This window comes from Cryptomeria japonica, chromosome 7 (assembly GCF_030272615.1).
Source record: "Cryptomeria japonica chromosome 7, Sugi_1.0, whole genome shotgun sequence".
Classification (NCBI taxonomy): domain Eukaryota; kingdom Viridiplantae; phylum Streptophyta; class Pinopsida; order Cupressales; family Cupressaceae; genus Cryptomeria; species Cryptomeria japonica.
The window spans coordinates 572,341,341-572,365,465 of NC_081411.1; positions in this window are offsets into that span (position 1 = coordinate 572,341,341).

Consider the following 24,125-nt stretch of genomic DNA (forward strand, 5'->3'; position numbering starts at 1 on the left):
TCCTCCATCATACTGCTAACTCATCACATAGAGATCACCGATTGAGTCACATAGACTTGAGGTACTCCAACCGGTAGTCATACAATGCTTCCATGTGTCGGTTCCCATAACTACATGTTGGTTCATCTTGAACAAATATGCCGCTTCACTTTGGCATATAAACCGGTTCATACAAATGTGGGTTCCTCTCTCTCTTCACTTATCACATGTGCTAGTTCACACTATGTCTCATATTGACATCAATGACAACATACAATATCATTATGTCTTCATGTCGATTCACATAATGCCATGCCGGTTCACATAATGCCAAAAAATATCACTTTATATGCAAAGAAGAAGAAGAATAAGAAGAAGAAGAAGAAAAAGAAGAAAAAGAAGAAGAAAACATACCAATAGATAATGTGAGGCCCTACCCCGACTCAGTCTGACATTTTCAGTTATTTGCCTATTGAGACTATTATGGATGCTTTATTTTATGCTTTATGGATTTAGAACTTACATGATTCCATGATTTGGTTCACATTGACATATGTTGATGCTTTATTTTATGCATGATGATTATGAAACTTTATATGTTGCTAGAATAGAATTACTTTGAAATGGTGAATGTCATTATTGGAATTGCAGGACTTCATTTTGATGATAGAAAGATGATGCTTATTTTATGAATGGTTCAATTTTGAGAATTATGTTAATTGCTTATGTGGAATCGAATTTGAATGAATGAGATATTGAATTTTTGTTGCCAAATGTATGAGTGTTTGATGTGCAATGAAATCCATGTATTTAATTATGTATAATTGTGAATATTTGGAATTACTAATGTGTTAATTGAGATGCGCAGGAAAATTATCCATGTGACCATGGAATTTATATGGAGAACCAAACCTAGACCAATGTACGTTTGTTAAGCCAGGGGTTGTCTATTTGGAGAGACAACACCCCGTTTGTAATGTATTTTATTTGTGAAGTAAATTATGCATGTGTGTTAATTTGATTTTATTTAATTGTGTAAACCTACAAGAGACAAATTCCATGTGTGATTTTTATATTGTATTTTATTGTGTCACTTAACACATGTGATGATTAGTGTCATTGATTTTGACTTGTCTCTTGGAGGGAATTTTGCTTCTACCAAAGCCATTCAAACACATGAGTGTGGTCCCAAATTTGCCTTGGGTAGGGAGTCTTGAGAGTGGTCAACTTAGGTTTGACCCGTAGGTTAACTTCAGTTGGGTTTCTAAGGGGTTAAATGGACTCCTAGGGTCAGTTTTAGGGCTTTTCCAAAGGTCCAAAGGGTATACCTATGGGTTAGGGGTATTTTGAAACATGTGACTACTCCCATGTGATTGTTTAGTCACCTCAAAAAGTGGTTTTTCCAAGGTGAGCGAAAATTCAACTTAGAAAGTTCCTCCTAGGATAGACAACCTTCCCTTTTGATGTCAAACTCTCTTCCCCATCTTCTCTCACCTTTTCCCTTTCCAGTTTTAGTAATGTGTAAGAGTTTGGGAAGAGCAACCAATGGGAACTCTCACCTCACCCAAGGGGTTGGGAAGTGTGTGAGAGGCCTTCTTAGGCAAGGATTAGGGACTTAGTGAGTAATCACCCACTCTCCATTGTTGGAGATTATGTAATTTTTGAAATTTAGAATAGAATTTTGGTGAAGGGGTTGGTGGAAAGTTTGTGTGGATTTGGGCAGCTCATCCCCAACTAAATCTAACATACGTATTGGCAGAATAAGGTTGGTTTTATTTCCTTTGTTTATGTTGTTTATGTGTGTGTTTTTTGAAAGAAAGAAATGCTTGTTGAAAGAGATGTGTTTATGTAAATTGTTGTAGAAGAAAAATGTGAGTTTTCATTTCTATGTTTTGTTTATGTGTTCTTGATGTTTTTGGGAGTGTCCAAGACCTCCTACTCTTGGGAGAGTAGGAAAGTCTTGGGGTGGAAGAAGCATGACAGCCTTGGGTGAGAGGCTCTCCTTTAGGAGAGTGATCTCAAGGGTGTCCTTTGTGACCCTTGCTGCATAGCCTTGTGTATGCATTTGGGGGTCATAAGGGGAGAAAATATGGCCTTTGAGCCTTTGGGGGGGGCATAAGGTGAGGAGGTGCATCTTTTGTTGTATTTTGTATTGCCATGAGGTGGCTTGAGTTGTAATTTTTGGGCTTGCAATCTCCCCAATGGTACTTGGTCCACTTCCACCCGTGGAATGATCATCACAAAATGTGGTGAAAGTGTAGCTTGGGATGGGAAGATGTTTGTTGAGTGTTTGTTTTTTTTTGTTGTGTTGTTGCTTGTTTGTAACCCGTCTAGTGCTTGGTTCTCCAAGCTCGGGGGTGGCTTCTAGTAAGCCTAGGCTGGGAGGTGAGCTCTCCATGGTCAAAGTTGTATTTTATTGCAGGTTGCTTTGGATGGGAAAAGGAAGAATAAAGGGATTTGCTGCTGTATTATGTTGCTGATTCTATGTTGCAGAAATAGTTCAAAAAAATGTATTTATTTATAGTTAGAAAAGGAAGGAGAGAGAGTGTTATGTTGTATTTATTTTCAAAAAAAAAGAGAAGTGTATATATTTTATTCATATTACTATGGAAGGGAAAATACTTGTTGGGTTTTCAAACCTAGTTGTATTCATATTTACTTTGTACTTACATTGCTAAAGAAATATATATATTTTTCCTACTTTGGTTAGTTTTGCAAAAAGAAAGAAGAAATGTATTAGTTTGCCATTTAAATCTTCATGTTTTACAAAAAAAAAGTGGATGCATTTTTGTGTATTTGGAAAGTAAAAATTAGTTGTTACTACATGTTCTTTTATGTTATTATGTTGTTGTAAATAAATAAATCAGTCATTTAATTTCCCATTTAATGCAGAAAATGAAACTTGTTTTAGCAGCTTATTTTATTAAAAAGAAAAAGAGAGAAGGAATTAGCATTCAGTTTTAGTTTTATTTTGTTTACAAAAAAAAAATTATGTTATAAGGTTGCTGTTTAGAATGCATTAATAGTTGTAGAATACCTTAAAGCAAATCAACACTATAGTTATCTTCTTACCTCTAAACTAGGTCTAACATGCTAAGGAAATAATTAGTTGAGTTTTGTAAATAGAAAGATAAGGGTAAAAATTTAAAAGCCTAATTTTTGTCAAACAAAAGAAAAGGAATATTACATCTATTTTATGCTACAATACATTTATTAGAATCCTGCATGTTACAAATATATATATATATATATATATTTGCATATATTTACACATTAAAATACATTAACCAGGAAACTTAAATGCCTCCTAAGCAAAATGATATAAATATATATCTACCTATGTATTGATATATATATATATATATATATATATATATATATATATATATATTTATATATATATATTTATATATATATATATATATATGTATATATAAAAAAAAAAAAATGAGAAAACATACTTTAAAAATATATATATATATATATATACAAAAAAAAAGAGGGCATTTCACCACGTTCGGTGAAGGCCGAACCCTTGTAAGCACAGGGGACGGCACGGTCGTGCTCCCACTGTGGTTGCGCACAGTGGAGGGCTCTGCACCGCCACTGTGGGAAACCACAGTGAACGGTATCGAGTCCCCCACTGCGGGCAACCACAGTGGTGGTGGCTCCCGGCCGCCACTGTGTTTACCCACAGTGGACGGCGCTCGGCCGCATTGTGGATAAACACAGTGGCGCCCGGGGTAAACCCCCGCCGCCGAACACCGCACCTCCCTTCTCCCACTCCCACGTAACAAAAAAAAAAACTCCGCTCGGTCTCCCTTCCTCCGCCACGAAACAGTCTGGTTCGGCCCTGTGCGCCGTCGTGGATCAAAAATCATGGAGGCCACTCCCTCCTTCGGCTGCATCCACACCTGCACACACACACACAAATAAATTTTAAAAAAAGAGTCATTCACATACACACACACAGCACTCAAAAGGGATAATAGATGTTAACATATTTTCCCTAACCCTAGTTTCGGATTAGGGCAAGCACCCTTAGAATTTAAAATAAGTATGTGTGTGGTGGGAGTGTATAAAAAGGGGTTAATTAATATAATAAAATACAAACCCCTCTTTCTTTTTGAATACATTCATAAGCACATGAATGAATATATATGTATATATATATATATATATATATATATATATATATATATATATATATATATATATATATATATATATATATATATATATATATATATATATATATATAAGCAGTTTAATTTCTATATTTATTTGGGGTCAAATAGTTATTTGTAGAATAAGGAATGTTCTTTTTTTAATTAATAAATGGATGTAGGAGCATTTAGTGAGAAGAATTTAAAACGTTGGGTAGGATAAACCTTTGGGAAAACATAATGATTTATGTAGTGTCCTGTTGGTCCATTTGCTTTGAAATTTATTAGACACATATTCATTAATGGATATTTTATTTAATAGATTTATTAATCAAAGAATTAGGGTAAATCAATTTTAGACCCACTGTAATTTAAGAACTATAAGATAAATATTGATCATTTAAATTTGAGATTAATTGTCAAGTTTGAGACTTTAATTATTTATTAGTGGAAGATTAGGGATAACTCTTTTGGAGAAATATTAGCTCGCTGATGACTTAGTTAATTTTATCACCAAATTAAATTAGTTATTTGATTCACACAAAATATAGTTAAGACCAACCTAAATTTGCATTATTTTAATTAAGTAAGTCGTTCTAAGTTGAGTATTTAAAAAAAAAAAAAAAAATTATTCCATTTGTGCCTAAAAGTTTGGGCATGACAGATAAGGGATTGATGACACCCCATTGATGAAGTTGTTGTATATTGTCCTTCAAGGCCTTAGATTCACTAGTGGAATTACCAAGTACTTGATGATATGCAAAAATATAAATCTTTTCTTTATAATTGTTATGAAATTTCTTATGCGTAGGAGGAGGAAGATTTGTCAATCGGCTTTAAGAAGACACAACAAAGTAAGCTCTTGATAATATAAATGATGAGGAACAAGAAACAACCCTTTCTCTTGTGGAGAAAATTTTGACTACTCACAAGAAGAATAAGACATAGAAACATTAGACAATGGAGGGGATGAAGATAGAGGAGAAGGATTGTAACCTAAACCTGTTGTAAAAGTGTATAGTTTTGATTCTAAAGGGACCTTAACTCCTTGATTCATACATCCAAAACCAATTCCTTTATATCCATGCTTATAAATAATATTGAATCCTCAACCATAACATGATTGCAACTCTTCAAGAGGGGTATGATCACCATTAATGGTAGAGTCAATAGTGTTCACATGATCCCCTGATATAGAATAATAATCATCTTTGATAGTAGGTGTGAATGATACTTCTGGAATGTTAAGGTGGTGCAGGGGCACTTAGAAATTTTTGTTGAGTTTGTTTCCAGGATGTTGGAATCATGTTTTTTAGTTTTGTAACAAGGTCAAGAGGCCATAGAGTATGTGCTCAAATGATTGTAAGGGGCCTAAGAGTCTTTATTTGGCCAATGTTGGCATGTGAGCTCTTAAGGGTGTCAGGTAGAGAAATTAATAGGATAAGTTATTTTTGGGTTAATGGAGGTTGGTTGATGTTGTTTTGATATTTTTAAGGTCATATGAGTCATGTGAAAGAGACCAAGTTTGGGTTTGAGCAAATTTTCTCACCTATGCAACAAATTGCAAAAGTTGCAAAAGTTGCTCACAGCAACTTTGCAACATTTTTCTTACACCAACGGTAGTTGTGAGCGTTTGTAACTACTCCAAGGCTAGCATAAGGCTTGGAAAGACTGATGATAACCGGTCGTTGAAGTTTGTTGAAGATCTGAAGAAAATAAACAAGTTTTGGTTTCCATTTGTGTGTGTTCTACTGAGTTTTTGTTGTTCTTTGCAATTTTGTACGACCTATACAGATCAAGCATCCCAAAACAACGACATGGATTATTAGTCTTGTGTCTTACCCTCATTTTTTTTTATTTGGAGTCTTGAAGTGTTGTATTTTGTGAATAAACTCCATTTTATTGCAGGTGAATCCAAGAGCCCTAAAACCCAGGGTTTTGAGAGCAAAATGACTCCAACCTAACGTTCCAAGGTGGATCTCTTCTCTGAAACCTTGTGGTATGTTAGGTTGTAATGTATTCTATGTTTTATTTTTGGCTTTGAGATAGGGAAAGTCAAATCAGATATTTGCTACCATACCCTAAGCTTGGCACGTTCAGTTGGCAAGCATTAGGAATCATGGATAACAGGCCCTAATTGGGTGAGTCTGGTGGGTGAAGGAGAAGTATGATTGGTTTGGAATTCCATATGGAAGCACAGACCCCAAAATATCATCAATTCACTCAGGCAATGAAACCAGTGAAGGAGTTTTGGTCAATCCCCTTTTTAAGGCCTGGAAAGGGGCAATTAGGCCTAGTTAGCTGGTAAGGGTTAGATATGTTAGTGACAAAAACCACCTCCAATTTTGAGATATTGTATGTAAACTCCAAAAGGGTGTCTAGAATGATAAATATTTCATAGGTTTGTTTGGGAAGTTTAACCAGTGAGTGTAGAATACCTCATTGACAGGGCTACTAGAACCAGTTAGGCCTAAAAGTGTGGTTTGTTTGTAAAACACCAAACCGGTAAGTTTCAAAAGCTCCTAAGTAATGAATATGGTTGGTAATCCATCCAAAGTCATCCATCCTAATGTGTTTAGTGTGGGGAATGAAGATCCTGCGGTAGAGGGGTTGAACTCTTAGGTTGAGTGTGAAAGAGAGTGGGACAACAAGGTCTCTGAAGCAAGAAAATGGAACTTACAAAACAACAAGAGCTTATCCTAGCCTAAGGACCTTGGGAAGTTCAGAGAGGGTAAGTCTTGCAGACCCTTGGAGGGTGTGAGGTGTAGAATCATTGGATGGCTCTGGTGTAGCTTGGATAAGATACCTACACAAGGTAGCACAAACCGGTGAGAGACAATCCACTCTACATCAGATTGGTATCAGAGCCAATTGATTGAACAAAGTGGTGTATGTTAGACCCAGAGGTAGATTCAGAAGCCAGCAACATTCCACCAAAGGCAATGAGCCAAGAGGGCATCAGGAAGTTGGTTCAAGACATTCTTAGTGAATTCGGGGAGCAAGAAACCAAGAAAGGCGAGGGAAAGGTCAATGAATGGGATGATGAAACTAATAATGAAGATGCAGATGTGATAGGGGTTATAACAGAAAAGAAGGAGTTGGACAAAGATCAGCTGATATTCTTGGATGCCCTCAAGTCACTCAATAAAGACAACATAGAAGGTTTACCTATCTACAATGGAAGCCTAAATGGCGAAGATTTATTAGATTGGATAGAAGCCTTGAACAATCATTTTGAATACAAGGAAGTTGTAGAAGAAAAGAGGGTCAATTTGGCCAATTCAAGATGGAAGGGATCATCCCTAGTGTGGTGGAACATGATGCAAGAAGAAAGATAACAAACCGGGAGAAAGAAGATCATCTCTTGGGAGAGAATGAAGATCAGGATTAAAAATCAATTCTTACTTGTAGATTATGAGGTGCAGATGCACAAGAAGTTGCAAATTTTGAAACAAAGAGAAATGGATGTGAGTACTTATACAGAGGAGTTCAAAAAACTTACCCTAAGAGCTAGGAAGAAAGAGGAAGAAGTGGAGAAGGTTTCAAGGTACATAAATGGCCTTAGACAAAATATTCAAGATGAGATCAACATGATAGCACTTGACATAGTCTATAAATGCTTTCAGTTATCCTTGAGAGCAAAGGATAAGATCAAAAGGAAAGGTGAACATAATCAAAGGGGTAGAGGTGGAAGAGGTGGAAGAGGAAGAGGCACCTTTGGAAGGGGTTATAATCCCAGCAAGAATGATGAAGGAAATCAATCAGAGAACGGTGGTAATAATCCTCACAAAGGAGGACAGTTTAGAGGCAACTCTAGAGGGAAAAATAACTATAGAGGCAGATTTGGCAATTTAGGAAGAGGAACCACAATCTTTACTGGCAAATGCTACCATTGTCATCAAGTGGGGCATACCATGAGCCAGTGTCCGGAAAAAACTTCAATCTCTCACATGGGAGAAAGGAGAACTCAGTTGGTGCAAGAAGAGGATTGTCAAAGTGTTACCTCACCAATCAGCAAGGCACGACCAGTCCTAGAAGGAGAGAACCTAATGCTAAGAAGGACCTTGCTGAAGGTACCACAGTCCAAAGAACCTACATAAAGGGAGACACTTTTCAAAACCACCTACATATCTCATGGTAAGATTTGTAAAGTTATATTAGATTCAGGGTCTATTGAGAACATTGTAGCAGTTGAGATGGTAGACAAACTAAAATTGAAAAGGTTGCCACATACCACCCCCTATAAGGTATCTTGGTTGAGTAAGAGTCAGCATGTGCTTGTAGATGAGCAAGCTTGGGTAGATTTTGAAATAGGAGAATACAAGGATAGTGTGTTATGTGACATATTACCCATAGAAGCATGTCACTTACTGTTAGGATGCCCTTGGCAGTATGATGTCAAAGCCATACATGATGGGGAGAAGAATTCCTATGATCACCAAGGAGGGTAGAAAGTTTCAAATGGATCCCTTGATTGATCAGGGTGAAGAAAGAAATCTCAGATCAAGTGTTATGTTGCTCAGTGGGAAAGAGTTCTTGAAATTGTTGAAGCATGAAGGGAACCAAGGATGTGCTCTTATAGTGAAACCCAAAGAAGAGACAAATACTAAAACCAAACTATTGATACCTTAAGAAGTGCAGACCTTACTAGATCTGTACAAGGACATATTTGTCAATGAGATTATGGATGCTTTACCCCCTATGAGAGATGTTAACCACCAAATAGACCTCATACCTGGTTCAACTTTGCTAAACAAAGCTACTTACAAAATGATACCTACTCAAAATGAGGAAATAGCAAAGCAAGTGCAAGAATTGCTAGATAAGGGGTTGATAAAGAAGAGCTTAAGTCCATGTACAATGCCTACTATTTTGGCACCTAAGAAAGATGGTAAGTGGAGGATGTGCATTGATTCAAGGGCCATAAACAAAATTACAATTAGATACCAGTTTCCAATGCCAAGGATTGAGGATCTAATGGACTACCTAGGAGGAGCTTGCTACTTTTCTAAGGTGGATTTGAAATCTAGTTATCATCAAATTAGGATCAAACCTAGTGATGAATGGAAGACGGCCTTTAAAACAAATGAGGGGATCTATGAATGGTTGGTGATGCCCTTTAGGCTCACAAATGCACCTAGCACCTTCATGAGACTCGTGAATGAGGTTCTCGCAGAGTTCATTGGTAAATTTGTCATTGTTTATCTTGATGACATTTTGATTTTTAGCAAGTCAATGGAGGAGCATATCAAACATCTAAATCAATTTTTGAGAAAGCTACATCAAGAAAAGTTGATGATCAACTTGGATAAATGTGATTTTTTCAAAAATTTATTGGTGTATCTTGGTTTTGTAGTTTCTCAAGGTTTCTTAAAAATGGATCCATCAAAAGTGGAAGCAATAGTGAATTGGCCTACTCCTAAGTCAATAGGAGATGTGAGAAGTTTCCATGGTTTAGCTTCTTTTTATAGGAAATTCATTAGAGATTTTATCCATGTGTGTGCACCTATCTTGAACACCATCAAAGGTGGGATAAAATGTCAGTTTGAGTAGACTAGTGCAGTAGACAAAGGGTTTGAGTTATTAAAACAAAAGGTAGCAGAACTTCCTTATCTTAGGCTCCCTGATTTTAATCATCTCTTTACTGTGGAGTGTGATGCTAGCAAGTTGGCTATAGGGACCATTTTGAGCCAAGAAGGTCACCCGGTTGCATTTTTCTCTAAGAAGCTCATTAAGGAAAAACAAAAGTATTCTACCTATGATCTAGAGTTATATGCCATGGTGCAAGCACTCAAGAAGTAGTGACATTATCTGTTACCTAAAGAGTTTGTAGTCTACACTGATAATCATGCACTTAGTTTTATGAATGGGCAGGAAAAATTGAATCAAAGACACCTCAAGTGGGTTGAGTATTTGTAGGCCTACACCTTCTCCATCAAACACAAGAAATGAGTCACTAATAAGGTAGCAAATTCCTTAAGTAGAAGGATTCTAACCATTCAATAAATGCAGCTATAGAGTGTGGGTTTAAATAACCTCAAAGATCTCTACCAAGGTGACAAAGATTTTGGTGAAGCATATGATGTTTGCTCAAAGTTTGCTAATGCTTGTCATGTTGCCTATTCTGATTTTATGTTGCAGGAAGGCTTATTGTTTAAAGGACACCTACTTTGCATACCACAATGCTCTATGAGAGACAATATCTTCAAGGAGAAGCATCAAGGCACTCTAAGTGGACATTTTGGTCTTGACAAGACCTTAGAGTAGGTTGGCAGGTTCTACCATTGGCCTAAAATACAGTCAGATGTTAGGAAGTTTGTGGAGCAATGTGCTATTTGTCAAAGGGCTAAGGGTACCTCTAGCAATGTAGGTTTATATCAGCCTCTTGCCATACCAACAAGGCCATGGGAGTGTGTGAGTATGGACTTTGTTCTTGGTTTACCTAGAACTCCAAGAGTATATGATAGTGTCTATGTCATAGTGGATAGATTTAGAAAGATGGTGCACTTTGTGCCTTGAAAATGCACTAATGATGCCTCCTACATAGCAGGGTTGTTCTTCAAAGAGATTGTAAGGATCCATGGTTTACCACTTAGTATTGTGAGTGATAGAGATACAAAATTTGTGAGCCACTTTTGGCAAAAACATGTGGAATAAACTTGGTACTAACCTTTCTTTTTCATCTACATACCATCCATAGTCTGATGGTCAAACAGAAGTAGTAAATAGGTCCTTGGTTAATCTATTGATATGTCTCACCAAACAGCATGGTCAAGTTTGGGATCTAGTATTGGGACAAGCAAAGTGTGCCTACAATGACTCTGTCAATAGAAGCATAGGGCAGAGTCCATTTGAGATTGTATATGGATGTCATCCAAGGGGTATCTTAGAACTCAAAGACCTCAATTCTATGGACCATATAAGTGCTCAAGGTGAAAACTTTGTAGAGAATATGAAGGAGATCCGTGAACAAGTCAAGAAAACATTGCATCAGAACAATGAGAAATAAAAGACACAAGCAAACAAAACAAGAAGAGAAGTACACTATAAGGTAGGTGATCTGGTTATGGCCTACTTGAGAAAGGAGAGACTCTCTAAGGGGTAGCCTAGCAAACTGTGCATGAAGAAGATTGGACATCTTAAGGTTGTGCATAAGTTTGGCAACAATGCGTATGAAGTGGAACTACCACCAAACTTGAGAATATCACCAATCTTTAATGTATATGATTTATTCTAGTATAAATGAACTTAGTCAGTTGCAAACCAAGAAGAGACTACTCCTACTGAAGAAGTAGATTGGATACAAGACCTACCCCCAAGCCAACCGGTAACATTGGACTGCATTTTGGATTCCAAGATTCTCAAAAGGACTAGGAAAGGAGTCTATAGAGACTACTTGGTTAAATGGATAGGTCTCCCTGAATCTGAAGCTACATGGATGTCTGAAGGAGATATACTATAGCATGGAACCACTATTCAAGCCCTATCCACTCAAGGGACTTGATTTTTTTTTCCTACCACGAGAGTATGGTGCAGGGGCACATAACAATTTTTGTTGAGTTTGTTTCAAGGATGTTGGAATCATGTTTTTAGTGTTGTAATAACGTCAAGAGGCCATAGAGTGTGTGCTCAAATGATTGTAAGGGCCCTAAGAGTCTTTGTTTGGCCAATGTTGGCATGTGAGCTCTTAAGGGTGCCAGGTAGAGCACTTAATAGGATGAGTTGTTTTTGGGTTAATGTAGGTTGCTTGATGTTGTTTTGAGATTGTTAAGGTCATATGAGTCATGTGAAAGTGACCAAATTTGGGTTTGAGAAAATTTTCTCACCTATGCAACAAATTGCAAGTTGCAAAAGTTGCTCACAACAACTTTGCAACATTTTTCTTACACCAACAGTTACTTGGTTGTCACAGTTAGTTGTGAGCGTTTGTAACTACTCCAAGGCTAGTATAAGGCTTGGAAAGACTGATGATAACTGGTTATTGAATTTTATTAAAGATCTGAAGCAAATAAACAAGTTTTGGTTTCCATTTGTGTTTGTTCTACCGATTTTTTGTTGTTCTTTGCAATTTTGTACGACTTGTATGGATCAAGCATCCCAAAATAGGGACATGGATTATTAGTCTGGTGTCTTACCCTCAATTTCTTTTTGATTTGGAGTCTTGAAGTGTTGTATTTTGTGAATAAACTCCATTTTGTTGCAGGCGAGTCCAAGAGCCCTAAAAACCAGGGTTTTGAGAGCAAAATGACTCCAACCTAATGTTCCAAGGTGGATCTCCTCTCTCAAACCTTGTGGTATATTAGGTTGCAATGTATTCTATGTTTTATTTTTGTCTTTGAGACAGGGGAAGTCAAATCAGAGATTTGCCACCATACCCTAAGCTTGGCACATTGAGTTGGCAAGCATTAGGAATCATGGATAACATGCCCTAATTGGGTGAGTCTGGTGGGTGAAGGAGAAGTATGATTGGTTTGAAATTCCATATGGAAGAACAGACCCCAAAATATCATCAATTCACTTAGGCAATGAAACTGGTGAAGGATTTTTGATCAATTCCTGTTTTTAAGGCCTGGAAAGAAGCAATTAGGCCTACTTAACCAGTAAGGGTTAGATATGTTAGTGACAAAACCCACCTCCTATTTTGATATATTGTATGTAAAATTCAAAAGGGTTTCTAGAATGACAAATATTTCATAGGTTCATTCAAGAAGTTTAATCGATGAATGCAAAATACCTCGCTGACAGGGCTACTAGAACCGATTAGGCCTAAAAGTGTGGTTTGTTTGTAAAACACCAAACTGGAAAGTTTCAAAAGCTCTTGAGTAAGGAATAGGGTGGGGAATCCATCCAAATTCATGATCCTAATGTGTGTAGTGTGGGGAATGAAGATCCTATGGTAGAGGGGTTGATCTCTCAGGTTGAGTGTGAAAGAGAGTGGGACAACAAGGTCTTTGAAGAAGGAAAATGGAACTCACAAAACAACAATAGCTTATCCTAGCCTAAGGACCTTGGGAAGGTCAGAGAGTTTAAGTCTTGCAAACCCTTGGAGGGTGTGAGGTGTAGAATCATTGGATGGTTCTTGTGTATCTTGGAGTGTTAGGATTCCCACAGATACTGAGATGGGGGGGGTGAATCAGTATCTAACCGGTAATTAGAATTTCTCAACTTAAAACATGCAAAACATATTATAATAGTGTATCGGTATGCAAGAAATAATGCAATAAATAGAATTAAAAGGATCCACATGAAAAGCACACCATGACACAAGGATTTAACGAGGAAACCCAGTGTGGGAAAAACCTCGGTGGGATTTGTGACCCACAATATTCACTTACTGGCCAATAAGAGAATATTACTTACAAGAGGGGCCTGCACATGTAGGAAGGCCAACTGCCTAGAGCTCACTGCTCAATGGGAAGTCTCACTGACTTACAATGTGGATTATACAAATCCAATATCTTGTATTGCTTTACAATAGCATCTATAATGCCTGATCCAGTATCGGTTTCTGCTCTGTTCTTTACATAAAACCTTTAACCTATATTTCGCATAATAGATCTTCCTAATATCTTCTTTTTGTTCGCTTACAACACTTACAAAATGTCTACAATGATCTCTCTTATATATATAAGAGTCATTTTACAACTTGCCAAGTCGGCTTACAAAGTTTTTACAATAATAAACAAAATATAATATATCAAAAATCTCGTCGGCCTCTGTGTCGGTATGCTTCCTTTCTCTGTGTCGGTGCCGGTGGTGTGAGTGTTGATGTAGAGTGTGATTTGTTGATGCCGGTGTAATGCCTTGCCGGTGTAATAGGATTGTAAGGTTGCCATCAATGACAAAACCTTCAATCACCTACAATGTCTCATTGGAGTGTGCATATGCCAACAATCTCCCCCTTTGGCATTGATGGCAACACTCATGAGAAATTTCAAAAGTGTATCCAAAAATGTGAAGTCAAAAAATGTTACCAAAAATGTGTGCTCCCCCTGAGCATGTGATTCCTATGATATTGAATTTTCTAATACCACTACTCCCCCTTTGGCATCAATGACAAAGGTTGTCAAGATGTTAGTAGAGTTTGTAGTTTTCAACCTTGTAACTGGGTAGTTACAATTTGAAATAGATCCACCAAAATCAAGTTTATACTCTCCATAATCTTCTTACTATCTCTTATTGTTGTCTCTGTTCTTTTAACTGTACCGGTGAGGTGCTGCATATGCTCTACCGGTGTTTTTTGTCCCTATATTAATGCCTCAAATATTTCCTTCCTCAATGATGCTAGATAGTCCAATCTTGGACTCAGTTTTAGTCTCAGATGCTTTGCCTTATTCACTATTCTCTCCTTTTCTCTTTCTAACTTAAGTAACTCTTCCTCAAAATTTGTTATCCTTTGCTCAAAAACTAATAATGTATCAGGTGAGTTAACAAAATTATCAGCAAGTTTATTGATTTCATCCTGTACCTTGCTTATTTTCTTATCTATGTCTACTGTCAAAAAGTTTGTCTTGTAGGTGTCTTTGTACAAAGTTTTGTATTCCTTTAACAAGTTACACAGTTCCTGTAGAAGTGTGTCAAATTCTCTAGTACACTTCTTTATCTGATCTTCAAAAAAAAATTGCTTTTCAATTTCTACCTTGTCCTTCAATGTCTCTTCCTTTATTTTCTCAATAGTCACTGTGTTCTCAGTGATGTATTTACACAAAGTATCAAGTTGTCCTAAAGAATCTTTATTGTCTATGTTACAGTTAGGAGCAATTACCTTCAAAATTGGGATTGTGTCATCTATGGCTTTATAAGCCTATGAACTACAATCTATTATCCTTTTGATTGAATCCAAAAGTACTTCAGCTACATTTGTTGATTTGTGGCCTGCTGAGGAGGAACCAGCATTCTGAATTCCACTGATGGAGGAAGTAACCAAGCTTGTTGTGACCTCTGGTAGGTCTATTTGTGTTTGCATTTCCTTAAGCAATGGTTTATGTACTTCTCCAGTGGCCGATTGCACTGTTTCCTCATGAACCTATTCCTGTACTTGTTCTGGAGCCTTTTTCTCTTCTTGTTGCTCTATTTGTTGCACTGTCTCGGTCTGAGTTTCTGCCTGTTGCTCTTTGTTTTCCAGTTTCTCTTGTTTTTGATCAGTTTGCTCAACTACCGGTGGCTCACTAGCCATGTCTGTCTTACCAATTGTATCTTTATCTACCATAATGTTGATCTTTTGTGTATCAACATCTATTGTGTATAAGACTTCAGGATTAGGATTGACATCCTCTACATCCATACTTTCAATTGTCGGTTGATCTTCTGTAATTGTTGTTATCGGTGATGTAAAAGGAGGTGGGGGTAAGTTGTCTTTTACTTTGATACTCGGAGGTCCACCAACCTTTCCTTTTTCTTTGTCTCTCTCCTTCTGATATACCTTTATTGGTTTGGGGTTCCTGTATTCTTCTTGTTTTTCTTTTTCAACTAGGAATATATCCCATCCATTTTTTGTTTCTTCAGTTACCTCATTGACTCTTCCAACCATTAATGCAATGTGTTGGTGTGCAGTAGAGAATACTGACCGATTGGCTTCAGCAATTAAATCATCAATTTCTTTAGGTGAGTTAACTGGATAAACAGCTAGTAGCTTTTCTATCTTGATTTTCTTATCAAGCTCTATAACAGCTTGTCTCCTTGCTTCCAGTCTTTTGAATAGTTCATCTGGTACTTCATCTACAAATTCTATCAAAAAATTTCTATACATGTCCATATGCAATATAACATTGTTTTCTACTTGTTCTTTTTTATCTATGGTCAGAGTGTCATACAATTTCTCTATATTCTTTAGTTTCCCTTCCTCTGTAATTTCATTCAACGGTATGTCAAGAGGGGCCAAATTTTGGTTTGTTCTCTTCTTCTTCTTAGGTGTCAGTTTCTTCTTTGGTGTAGTCTTTTTAACTAGAGATCTCACTGCTTGTTGTTTTTGTCTTGTCCTCCTAGGTGAGGGTGTGGTTGCCGGTGAGGGATCTCTTTTCCTTACAACTCTTTTGAAAGCTGCAGGCATGTCACTCTTTGAAGAAGTGCCTACCGGTGATAGGTGAGTCTCAGGCTATAGAGTTCCTAGCTCATCCTCAGTGATATTGGTTTGCTTTAATACATCATCTTTAATAGCCTTTGCCTATCTAGAACCTTTTCTCACAACTGCCTCAACCTTTTTCACTCTCTTCTTAGATTGTATTTGTTTTTCTATGGTCTCAGCACTACCAAATACTTCTTCCTTTGGTTTGTTTGGAGCTTCCAGAAGTGCTTTAGCATAAGTCTCAATTATATGATCATCTGTCTCATAGCCCATCTCTATTACCTAGATTGTTCTAGGGATGACTACTTCCATCCAGATCTCATCCTTTTTTATTACAAAACATATTTCATCCTTATATTTGTCAACAATCTTTTGTGATAATCTGATTCTCTTCTTCATTTTGGCCTTAAGTGCTTGAAATTAATCATGGATATTGTTTTCCTTATCTTCTCCCATATTGTTGAATAGTTTTGTCAATTGTTTTCCTACCGGTATATCAAATCCAAGTTCTTTGTAGCCTATACCAGGAACCTGTTTGGTTATATGTAGCATCAAACATACTAGCAGATTTCCAAACCTAAAAGTTTCTTTCTTATCCTTCTTAATCTTGCCTAAGTTGTCAATTAACTCATCCTTCAACCACTCACATATATCAATCTTTACATTATCTGTGATCATGTCATAAGCACTCTAAATGCATAAGCTTGAAACTAAATTGAGTCTATTTGCATAAGTTGCCTTACACCCTAATATCATGCTGCTAAACCTTACATTGGTGTCGGTTACATCATTGACTCTTAAGGACCTTTTATCAGATGTAGCACCAGTTAGCTTAGTAACTAGGTCATTGGAGACCTTCTTAGTTTTGTCTGGCCTTTTACCGATGGACAGTAACCCTGTGACAACTTTCATAGCTTCCTTGGTGATTTTGTGAATTGCATCTAACTAGAAAAATTCTCCATGTACCCTACTTAAGACTATCCTAATCACATCCTTGGGAAATTCAGGAATGCAGAGGATTTCATTTCAGTAAATCCTAGGGTTTCAATGACTTTATGTTCCGATTTCACATTTCCAGAATTATCACATATGACAGATTTATCAATAGTTTTGATCTCTTCATCTCCCAATTCCTCTATGTTGCAATGAATGTTAATTCTGGGGTCTTCAGCATAAACAACTCCTTTTGGTATTTGAGAGAAAGCACCTACATTGTCATCTTTCTTTGCTACCTCAGGAACTAGTTGAAATACGAGCCTAGGGCATTTTATAACCTCGACTATAGTAGGGTTTGCTATATATTCAAGTGTAGAGGTGGATGCCATGATGATAAATACCTTTTTCTGTCTTGGATGGATTGATTGCTTGAAGTGCTTCGCCTCCTTGCTTGGAATTCGTTAGCTCTACAGATTTCGCGCTCTATGAATGTTTGAAATTACGGTGAAATGAAATGGAGCCAAAACCACAAATTTATAGTGTTTATTTGCCATCTACCATATTTAATGCATGTCGGTTAAGTATTCACTTAACATTGTCTGCCGGTAATGAAGTAATTTCCAACTTCTCATCTCTAACCGAGGGAATAATAGCACATGTGTCATTAGATTGCCAAACCATCAAGGAAATTTTCTTCAATTTGATGAAGAACTTCCTGCCGGTGGAGCATCACTCTGTCCTGCCGATGAAGCATCACTTTGTTCTGTCGATGAAGCATTGATTGGTTCTACAGGTGAAGGAGTATTCCCAACATTTAGATCAGCTTTTCTAATTCATTGTTTTGAGAATTCTTGCTTAACCTCTTCAACTTTTTCTTTACCTTTCAAGCTATAACTTTTGTTATCTATCGGTGATCCTTTACTTCTATAGAATTTTGCAATATGCCCAATCTTGTTACATGCATAACAAGTCACATTATTCTTCTGAATAGCTTTCCCATAACCTATGTCGGTTTGTGTTCTGCATTGATTAGATAAATGTCCAAATCTTCCACAAACATAACATCTCACATTCATTCTGCAATTTTCAGAGTTGTGACCAACTTTGTTGCATTTTGAACATTGACTAGTGGGTGTGTTGATATTCTGATAATTTCTAGATCTACATTCATTTGCTCTATGACCATACTTATTACAGTTAAAGCATTTTCCATTGAATTTATAAGCATTAGGCTGCCTTACCGGTTTGTTGTGATCCTATGTGTTTGCAGTACCGGAGCTTTCACCAACTTCAAAGCCAATTCCAAAAGTGCACCTTTAGGTTTTTTATTCTTCAGTAAGTTACCAAGTTCCTCTGAGCTTTTCTTGAATTTTTCTTTATGTTGATTTGCAGTTTCTAGCTCTCTTTCTAAGACTTTTTTCTGCCTCATCAGTTCATTGGAGTCATTCTGAGTGTGCATCAGGTCTGTCTTCAATAAATCATTTTCATAGCTAAGTCTTGTGTTCTCATTTGCTGCATCACTTAGTCTTCTGGTCAATTCTTCTTCATTCTTCTTCCTATCTTCAATTTCTTTACAAAATCTCATAGTCATATCCTGCATCTCATTCTTTGTTGTCATGTTCTCCAGTTTCAGCTTGCTTAACATATCATTAAGTGATTCCTTTTCATCATTCTCATTTTGCATCTTTTCATAGAGTTCTCTTCTCTTATTTCTTGCAATAGTAAGATTCTCTTGAAGTGCTTGAATGATATCCTGAGCTGCTTTTAGATCATCTTCTAGTTTGATATTTTTTAATTTTTCTGTATCATAGTCTGAGAGAGCTGCTTCAAGTTGCTTCATCAGATTTTCCATCTTTATCGGTGTCAAGATCTTCCTCAAGTTGTTAGGCTTCTGAAAATAGAGGACCGGGCTCTGATACCAATTGTTAGGATTCCCACAAATACTGAGAGGGGGGGTGAATCAGTATCTAACCGGTAATTAGAATTTCTCAACTTAAAACATGCAGAACATATTATAACAGTGTACCGGTATGCAAGAAATAATGCAATAAACAGAATTAAAAGGATCCACATGAAAAGCAAACCATGACACAAGGATTTAATGAGGAAACCCGATGTGGGAAAAACCTCGATGGGATTTGTGACCCACAATATTCACTTACTAGCCAATAAGAGAATATTACTTACAAGAGGGGCCTGCACATGCAGGAAGGCCAACTGCCTAGAGCTCACTGCTCAATGGGAAGTCTCACTGACTTACAATGTGAATTATAAAAATCCAATATATTGTACTTCTTTACAATAGCATCTATAATGCCTGATCCATTATTGGTTTATGCTTTGTTCTTTACATAAAACCTTTAACCTATATTTTGCATAATATGTCTGCCTAATATCTTCTTTTTGTTTGCTTACAACACTTACAAAATGTCTACAATGATCTATCTTATATGTATAAGAGTCATTTTACAACTTGCCAAGTCGGCTTTCAAAGTTTTTACAATAATAAACAAAATATAATATATCAAAAATCCTGTCAGCCTCTGTGCTAGTATGCTTCCTTTCTCTGTGTCGGTGTCGGTGGTCTGAGTGTCGGTGTAGAGTGTGATCTGTTGATGCTGGTGAACTATCTTGCTGGTGTAATGCCTTGTCGGTGTAATAGGTGTAGCATAGAAATTAGGAATCATCAAAACATAAGTAGATCAAAACAAAACATTAAACATGATAGCTCAATCATAAGAAAACTCATTGAAATGAACCTAATTCCAAAGCACATTCAATAGAGGCACAGAAACAAAGCATTTAAAAGAAAATGTCATGCAAACCATATAACAATTCGGATGCTTCTTCCATGCGGCTCCATTGTTGTTCTTTCCTCTTCAATGGGTTTGTGGATCTCACCTACAAGTGCTCACACAATTTGAAAGCAAAAAAGGCTCAAGAGTACTAGAAACGAAGGTTCGGTAAAAATTCGAGATTCATGAAGGAATTGATTGAAGAAAACATCCAATTTATAGAAGAATTGGATAAATGAGCCAATTAGTATGAAAGAGATTTGAATAGAAATTCAAATCAATAATAGCATATCTATGACAAATTGCTATGCAAGGCTTATGACAATTCATGACAAATTTCTATGTCAAGAATTTATGACATTTTATGACAAATTCATGACAAATTCTATGACACATTTCTATGTCAAGAATTTTATGACAATTTATGACATTTTATGACAAATTTCTATGTCATTGCCATAAATTTAGGAAAGAAATAGGAGAAAATTGAATTTAAGAATTAAGAAATTAGGAAATTAGAGAATAATGAAAATAGGAAATTAGAAATTAGTGAATTAATCAATAATTTTTCATTTATTAATTAATTCACTCACAAAGAGGAATAATTAGCCAATTAAATGAATATTTAATTGTAATGAGAAAACTTAGGATTAATAAATAATTTAGTAATCCTAAAGGAAGAAATGACACATTAGGTTAAATGATTAAATCATAAAACCCTAGAAGGCGAATTAGAAATGCGAGGATGACAATTAGGTCTATAATTGACTTGATCATGATTTGATTTGATAAATGACCAATGCGACAAAATGATTTGATTGATAAATGACCAATGCGACAAAATGATTTGATTGATAGATGCGCCAATTGACGAGGAACAATGACAAATTGATCCAAATTGACACAATTGAGACAGATAACAATCGATGACAAATCGGTCACAAAATTACAAGATTGACAAGAGGACGAGGATCGATGACAAAATGGATTGCAAGACGACAAGATTGACAATGACCACGATCGATGACAAATCGATCGCCAAAATGACAAGATTGAAAAGAGGACAAAACCCTAATTAGGATTGACGATGTCCAAAATGATAAGATTGATGATACAATTGATAAGATTGACAGGATTGATGATAAATCGACAAGATTGATAAGAGGACAACAATCGATGACAAATCAATCGCAAGATTGACAGGAGGACAAAACCCTGATCAGGATTGACGATGTCCAAAATGATAAATGAATACGCACATTGATGCGACAGAGTAAGATCGATCAACATCATGACTGAATATTGTTGTCGACAAGACCAAATTTGAGGACGAGATGATTGAAGAATATGGAAGAATGACTCGATGTTCGCAAAATGATAAAGATCAAGTGCGTGACATAGGAGAAATGTTAATGCGACGCAAAAACCTAAAATGAGGCAATGCGCAAATGTTAAAGTATGACTCCGCAAGCGTTGACCATTTTTGAGTGTCTACATTAAATGAGTGTCTTCAATCAATCCTTCATGAATCTCGAATTGAGACAGATAATGATTGATAGTGAAATGATGACAAATCGGTCGCAAAATGACAAAATCGACAAGGGGACAAGAATCGACAACAAAATGGATTGCAAGATGACAAGATTGAAAATGACCATGATCGATGACAAATCGATCGCAAAATGACAAGATTGCACATGACAACGATCGATGACAAATCGATCGTTAAAATGACAAGACTGAAGGATTTATGATACGATTGATAAGATTGATAGAAGGACAAAACCCTAATTAGGATTGACATGAATCTCGGATTCAAGGGTCAAGGATTCAAGGGATTTGATTGAAGAAATTCATCCAATTTATAGAGAAATTGGAGAAATGGAGAAATTAGCATGAAATAGATTCGAATAGAAATTCCAATCAAGAATAGCAAAGCTATGACATGTTGCTATGCAAAGAGGCTTATGACAGATTTTATGACAAATTTCCATGTCAAGACAAGTTCTATGACAAATTGCTATAATGTAGCATAAGATTGATAGAAGGACAAAACCCTAATTAGAAGTTAAAATGACAAGACTAAAGGATTTATGATACGATTGATAAGATTGATAGAAGGACAAAACCCTAATTAGGATTGACATGAAATTCGGATTCAAGGGTCAAGGATTCAAGGGATTTGATTGAAGAAATTCATCCAATTTATAGAGAAATTGGAGAAATGGAGAAATTAGCATGAAATAGATTCGAATAGAAATTCCAATCAAGAATAGCAAAGCTATGACATGTTGCTATGCAAAGAGGCTTATGACAATTTTATGACAGATTTTATGACAAATTTCCATGTCAAGACAAGTTCTATGACAAATTGCTATGTCAAGACAAGACTCTATGACAAATTGCTATGTCATAGAATCCTTCATTTAATGTAGAAATTAGGATTCATTCAAAGATGAAAAATCTTGTTAGCCTCTATGCTAGTATGCTTCCTTTCTCTGTGTCGGTGTCGGTGGTCTGAGTGTCGGTGTAGAGTGTGATCTGTTGATGCTGGTGAACTATCTTGCTGGTGTAATGCCTTGTCGGTGTAATAGGATTGTAAGGTTGCCATCAATGACAAAACCTTCAATCACCTACAATATCTCATTGGAGTGTGCATATGCCAACATGGAGAAGATACCTAGACAAGGTAGCACAAACTGGTGAGAGACAATCCACTCTACATTATAAGGTGGATAGGATTGACTTTATATTCTCCAATGAAGGAGCTTTTAATGTCTAAGGAACCCCAATCATCACTAAGAAATACATTTGATTGATAAAAAAGAGGGATTTTAGGAAGGGGATAGAGTAGGAGTAGTCTTAGGACTTTCTTCTTTGGGAGGATATTCTTTAAGGACAACCTTCTCATGGGTTTCCTCTTTAGGAGGGGCCATAGGAATAGTTGTCGGCATATTAGAAGATAAAGATGGAATATAGTTCTAAAAGGTAAGTGTAACCAAAGCTTGACCAACTGTTGCTATTTGACATATAAGTACATAGCATCAGGATCAGCCTAGACTATAACTACCTGATTGTTAGCAACAAACTTAATAGAACCATGAAGGGTAGAACTGAATGGTCTTAAATCATGAATCCAAGGTCTACACAAGAGAAGATTATATGGTAAAGGCCCTAGCATAACATACACCAAGGTTGGAATAGTCATTGGCCCAATGTTTATAGGCAAAATGAAAGTGCCCAAAGTAGTTTTACAAGTATTATCAAAACCATGTATGAACAAACAAGATGCATAAAGAGAATGCAAATCCCATTTAATTTAGGGAAATAGATCTAGACTACAAACATTGAGTATTAAGATAGTATCAATGAGAGTTTGTCTAATTCCAAAACAGTTAACATAAACTATTATCATTAAGAGATCTAGTTGATTTCTTACTTTTTGAGGTGGAAGTTCACATGGATAGAAAGATATTTGACAAATTTGCATGAATATGATCCATCAATGCATTCACATCTGAAGGCCTAGTAGAAGAAAGCAACAAGATCTTCTGAAGAGCTTCCTGAAGCATACCTTGATAAACTAGAGCAATCTAAAGCAAATCCAAAAGTAAGATCTTAGTGAGAGTAACATAAAGTTGCTCAATAAGATCGTAATCACTAGCTTGTTTAATTGAAGACTTAGGTGCTTAAGGAAGCTCTAGTTGAGAAGGTGGTAAAAAGGTATTAGATTGATTAACATTTTTCTTATTTCTATGAGTGTTAAAAGTATGGGCTACCATTTTATAAGGAGCCTTAGATTATGTGTATCTTGTAAAAAGATCCAGTGATTCATTTTTAAAAGGAACACCAAAATAGAAATTACCTTATTTGGAGGACTAGCTACAGTCGCAAAAATTATTGGTCTCTTAGACCTTTTAGGGGAAGCAGAGACAAGAATAACATTCATGGAATCATTACAACTTGAAGAAGAATTAGTTGAATGAACTTTCCTGGCATGAACCTGTGGGAGGTTAGATGTAACACGAGATTCACCATCCACTAATGCATCAACTTTAGAAGAGAGTTCACTAGAATGAAGAGAAGGTAGGGTAATATTGAGAAAAGTATCTGATGCTCTGCAAAAAGGATTAAAAAATCTGTTTGATGGCAACACACACAAGAGCACAAGAAACAAACGTTAGT